This window comes from Malus sylvestris, chromosome 12, assembly GCF_916048215.2.
Source record: "Malus sylvestris chromosome 12, drMalSylv7.2, whole genome shotgun sequence".
Lineage (NCBI taxonomy): Eukaryota > Viridiplantae > Streptophyta > Magnoliopsida > Rosales > Rosaceae > Malus > Malus sylvestris.
The window spans coordinates 30623397-30629396 of record NC_062271.1 but is presented as its reverse complement, the minus strand read 5'-3'; positions in this window follow the sequence as shown (position 1 = coordinate 30629396).

Sequence of the window (6000 nt, the reverse complement as noted above, 5' to 3'; positions counted from 1 at the left end):
GACTTCGATTGTTATTTAGGCTAATAATGTTCAGCTGTTATTTAGGCTAATAATGTTCAGCCACAGACTTTGATTGTATGTATGTATTCTCTCATTTGGCATTTTTTGAAGAAATTCAGAGGAGGGGAATAGTATGGCTGAGGAGATGGGAATACAGTGTTGAAATGTAATCTTGTTCTTAGCCCAAGAAGATGATCCAACCCATAGAAAACTCATGAAATGTGCTAGAAAATGCTAGCAAAAGGTTGTCGGTGAAGTGATATGCTAGAAAACTCTAGCAAAGTGCAGCAATTGGTGGTATAGTCAAGTCCACCGCCTTATGCTTAAGAAAATATAAAATGTTTTTGTTTGTGGTAGAATCTAGAAACATATTGGCTGAAATTGGAAAAGTGTGCATGATCAATGCACTAGAAAATTCTAGTGAATGAATAAGTTGGCAAACATGCCCTATAAATATAGGTATGTGTGTGTGTTGCTAAGTAAGAGAGCAAGAAGTGAGAAAAGAGTGAAGAAGTGTAAGAGTGTTTGAGTGTTTCCTCTTGTACTAAGTTTGTGAGTGAATAAATTGAGTGTTCTTTCTTTCTCTTGCCTATCAATTCCGCTGCATTACATTCTTCTTTGTGAGATAAACATCTCCAAAGCAGTGAAGTCTTTTTAAGCCCCAACATACAGATTCTAAGAGTTCAACTTGGAAACTGTGGATTTTAGGTATAAATTAATTAATTAATCCATTTTTGGATTCTGAAGTTGTTTCAATTTATGTCTTTTGTTACTCGGATTAAGTTTTGAAGTGAATATATATATATATATATATATATATATATATATATATATATATATGCTTGGTTGTGTAGTACATTGCTTAGCACAATTTGCCCAAAGTCTACTAATTTCCAGTTTCTTTTTTTTTTTTGGTTAAAGAAAGAGATGTAAGGGCTCGTTTTGGTGTCAAGGACTGATGTGGATCAGATAACTCATTCGATTTAGTGTATGTTGAAGTAAGAATGGAAGATGAATTAGTTATGAAGAAATTTATCCCTCCCAATCCTATTGGAAGGAATAGGTTTCTCTTGTGATCCATCTCTTTTCTCTTGAGCTTAAACAAAATTTGGAACTTTGGCATTTATTTTCTATCAACTTCCATTCAACTATTGAGTTATCCAATCCGATTCAATCCTTGACACCAAATGAGGCCTAAGTGTTTTGCCTCTTTCAATGCTTTCTAGGCTCTGTTTCCATTAGGCCTCATTTGATAAAGAGGATTAACTTGGATATGACTATTCACTACACTGAAGGCATTTTGAAGGAAGAAATGGATGAGAACTTCCATATTTTCTCCATGCTACCACTCATGAAGAAAAGATATTCCTCTTAGTCCTCACAAAAATGGTAGGATGAAAAGGGACAACTTTTCTTTATAAATAATCGTCGTATCCAAGCTAATCATCTCTATCAAATGAGACCTTTGAGTTTTGAGGTCAACCTTTGTTGCAGAGGTTGACTTAGATGCTTACTTTCTGTGGTTGGAAGTGTACTCAACAACAACAACAACAACAACAAAGCCTTTTCCCACTAAGTGGGGTCGGCTATATGAATCCTAGAACGCCATTGCGCTCGGTTTTGTGTCATGTCCTCCGTTAGATCCAAGTACTCTAAGTCTTTTCTTAGGGTCTCTTCCAAAGTTTTCCTAGGTCTTCCTCTACCCCTTCGGCCCTGAACCTCTGTCCCGTGGTCACATCTTCGAACCGGAGCGTCAGTAGGCCTTCTTTGCATATGTCCAAACCACCGTAACCGATTTTCTCTCCTCTTTCTTTCAATTTCGGCTACTCCTACTTTACCTCGGATATCCTCATTCCTAATCTTATCCTTTCTCGTGTGCCCACACATCCAACGAAGCATCCTCATCTCCACTACACCTACGTGTTGATGCTTCACCGCCCAGCATTCTATGCCATACAGCATTACCGGCCTTATTGTCGTCCTATAAAATTTTCCCTTGAGCTTCAGTGGCCTACGACGGTCACACAACACGCCGGATGCACTCTTCCACTTCATCCATCCAGCTTGTATTCTATGGGTGAGATCTCCATCAAATTCTCCGTTGTTTTGCAAGATAGATCCTAGGTAGCGAAAACGGTCGCTCTTTGGTATTTCCTGATCTCCGATCCTCGCCCCTAACTCATTTTGGCATCCGTTTGCACTGAACTTGCACTCCATATATTCTGTCTTTGATCGGCTTAGGCGAGGACCTTTAGATTCCAACACTTCTCTCCAAAGGTTAAGCTTCGCGTTTACCCCTTCCTGCGTTTCATCTATCAACACTATATCGTTTGCGAAAAGCATACACCAAAGAATATCATCTTAAATATTAAGTTTGTGATCTTCGCTAGATTGCTCAGGTCATTAGTATGGATAAGTATGTAAATGGATAGAGACAGGAAGCAAACATAAGATGTACGTGGTTCACCCAGATTGGCTACGTCCACGGAGTAAAGGAGTTTTCATTAATTGTGAAGGGTTTACACAGTATATAGGTTCAAGCTCTCCTTTAGTGAGTACAAGTGAATGATTTAGTACAAATGACATTAGGAAATATTGTGGAAGAATGATCTCGTAATCACGAAACTTTTAAGTACCGAAGTGTGGTATCGTCTTCACTTGCCTTATTTGTCTCATAGGTAGATGTGGCATCTTCTTTGGAAGTACTCTTCCTCCCTCCAGGGGTGGTATCTTTAACTGGTGGAGATGCACAAGGTAATGTATCAATTTCACTTGACGCTTACTTGTAGTTTCAGGCTTGGTCAAGCGCGATACAAACCATGTTGTAGGAGTCCCCCAAGTCACCGAGCTAGGGGATCTGCTGAAAGAGGTGACAGACAAGGTAAGCAATCAGAGCTCCAAGCAATCAGTCCCAGATCAGAAGTTTGATTTCGAGTTCCGGCTAATTGTTATCCTTCTCCTTATCTTGCAGGTAGCATGAAGGATAAAGAGAAGAAAAGGAGAAAATGTGATATGAGATACTTTTGCTTTTGAAGAAGTAACTTTCCACATGCTTATTCTTGAACTGGGCTGGAGGGTTTTCTTGTTTCCGCCAGAGTATAAGGTCGACTGAAGAATTTGAGGGTCAAAACAAGTCCATCAAATCTAGAGTACATTCGACCCTGCTGATATGGGATACTTTTGTTGTTGACAAAGTAGTGGATGTATCGGCACGTGTTCTGTTGCGCTTGTCTCCACATGCTTCCTTGTATCCTTCTCACTTGCCCTATTTGTTCCTCAGGCAGATGTGGTATCTTCTCGGGAAGTATAAGATGTTGAAGATGAGTACTCGAGAGCAATGGGGTTCCAGGCAGTCAGTTCCGGACTGGAAGCTTGATTCCAAATGCTGACTGATTGCTCTCTTTCTCCTTGTCTTGCAGGTAAGAACAAGGCCAAAGGAAAAGACAGGGAAAAAGCATGATATGGGATACTCTTGCTTTTAACCCTGATGATATGAGATATTCTTGCTCTAGTGTAGCTTGTTTGCAGAGGTATTCTCAGGGGGAAAGAAAGCTGAGTATTTCGAGAGGCTTCGTTGGGAGTGCCCTCTCAGATATGAGGAAGGGTTGAGCATTTTTGCAGGTCTGCCTATCCGTTATGGATGGAGGTTGACATATATAGGAGTCTCCCTAACAAGGAGTAATACTATTCTTTTACCCTGCTTGGTCATAGCACAGTAGTGGGAGCTGCCAGCTTCACGTGTTTTAACTCTGTCAGAGCACTTTGAAAAAGTGGTCTGTGGTATCTGGAAAGTTGATGTTACGTGTGAAGATTACAGACAAGCTTTATCCAATGAGATATGTCTCTCGAAGTTGAGAAAGCGGTGTGAGGATTACAGACAAGCTTTATCTAAGGGGCTCTAGAAGTTGAGAAAGCGGTGCCTCTTCAGTTTTTGAACAAGCAATCCTGTCGGGGATCTGTCTCTCGAGATTCGGAGAACGGTGCCTCTTCGATTTTTGAGAAAGCAATCCTGCTAGGAGTCTGGCTCTCGAGATTCGGAGAGCAGTGTCTCGTCGTTTTTTGAGAAAGTAATCATGTTGGGAGTCTGGCTCTCGAGATTTGAAGGACGGTGCCTCTTCGATCTTGAAGCAAGCAATCTTATTGGGAGTGTTTTCTCGAATGTGAGTAAAGGTTAGGCCTGTTTGCTAGTCTACCTTGCCACGGAGCACAGAGGTTGACCCACAGGGACTTTCCAATTATCCAGCAATGGTCTTGTTCCTTTACCCTTGTGGGTAATAATATGGTAGCTAGACCTTCAAAATTTATGTGTCTAAACTTTGTTAGTGTTGTTTCTTTGCTATTCTTTTACCCTTCTTGGTCATAGCGATGTAATGGGAGCTGCAAGCTTCACATGTCTAAACTTTGTCAGAGATTTTTGGCAAAGTTATATGTGGTACCCGTGAGCTGATGTTGTGTGTGGAAAGTGAATGATTGAACAGTAACATTCACGTGCTTTCTACTTCACTAGAAATCTTCGACAGAATGCCCGTAATTTCCGCAAAGTTGAGTGTGCATGTGACAGGTGCTGACAAGGCTGAAAAAACAGGTGCCTCTTCAATTTCTGAGATCGGCCCTCGTGGTCTCTGAGCAGCCCAGCTTTTGAGAAAGCAAGCGCCTCTTCGATTTCTGCGATCGACCTTCGTAGTCTTTTAGCAGCCCAGCTTTTGAGAAAGCAAACGCCTCTTCGATTCCTGAGATCGGCCCTCGTGGTCTCTGAGCAGCCCAGCTTTTGAGAAAGCAAACGCCTTTTTGATTTCTGAGTAGGCGCCTCTTCGATTTCTGAAGCTCCATCGAGTGCGGATTTTTATAGAGGCTGGTATTAAGTTCCAAAGCACACTTGAATCTCCACCAGTAGAAGCTCACTTCTTGCATTTCTAAGATCTTGATTTGTCCGACCTCTTTTCTCTTCAACACCTTTGAAAATGTCTGGCCCCTCCGACCGTCGTTTTGACTTGAACCTTGTTGAAGAGGCAGCCACGCCTTCTCCAGACAACATATGGCGCCCATCCTTCTTATCCCCTACTGGTCCTCTTACCGTTGGGGATTCCGTGATGAAGAATGATATGACCGCTGCGGTGGTGGCCAGGAACCTTCTCACTCCCAAAGATAACAGACTACTTTCCAAACGGTCTGATGAGTTGGCTGTTAAGGATTCTCTGGCTCTCAGTGTTCAGTGTGCAGGTTCTGTGTCTAATATGGCCCAACGCCTATTTGCTCGAATCCGCCAAGTTGAATCATTGGCGACTGAAGTGATGAGTCTCAAACAGGAGATTAGAGGGCTCAAACATGAGAATAAACAGTTGCACCGGCTCACTCATGACTATGCTACAAACATGAAGAGGAAGTTTGACCAGATGAAGGAATCTGATGGTCAGATTTTACATGATCATCAGAGGTTTGTGGGTTTGTTCCAAAGGCATTTATTGCCTTCGTCTTCTGGGGCTGTACCATGTAATGAAGCTCCAAATGATCAACCTCTGATGCATCCTCCTTCTAGGGTGCTGTCCAGTACTGAGGCTCTGAATGATCCCCCTCCGGTGCCTTCTCTTTCTGGGGCTTTGCCGACTGCTGAGACTTCTCCTAAGCAACCTTTGTGAAGGCTCCCTCTTGTTTGTTTATTTTGACTCATGTATATGTACATATTTGTAACTTCTTAGAGATATCAATAAATAAGCTTTGTTTCATTTCAACGTATTGTGTTAAATACACCAAAGCCTTCTTCACTAAGTTCTTTGAATTTTTCTTTTGTTGAAGCTTGTATGTTGAAGCTTTGTGAGTGGAGCATGTAGGTTGAGGTAGTGTTCCCTTAATTTCCCGAGTGGGGAAAACTTCTCGATTGGAGACTTGAAAAATCCAAGTCACTGAGTCGGGTCGGCTATATGAATCTTAGAACACCATTGTGCTCGATCCTGTGTCATGTCCTCCGTTAGATCCAAGCACTCTAAGTTTTTTCTTAGAGTC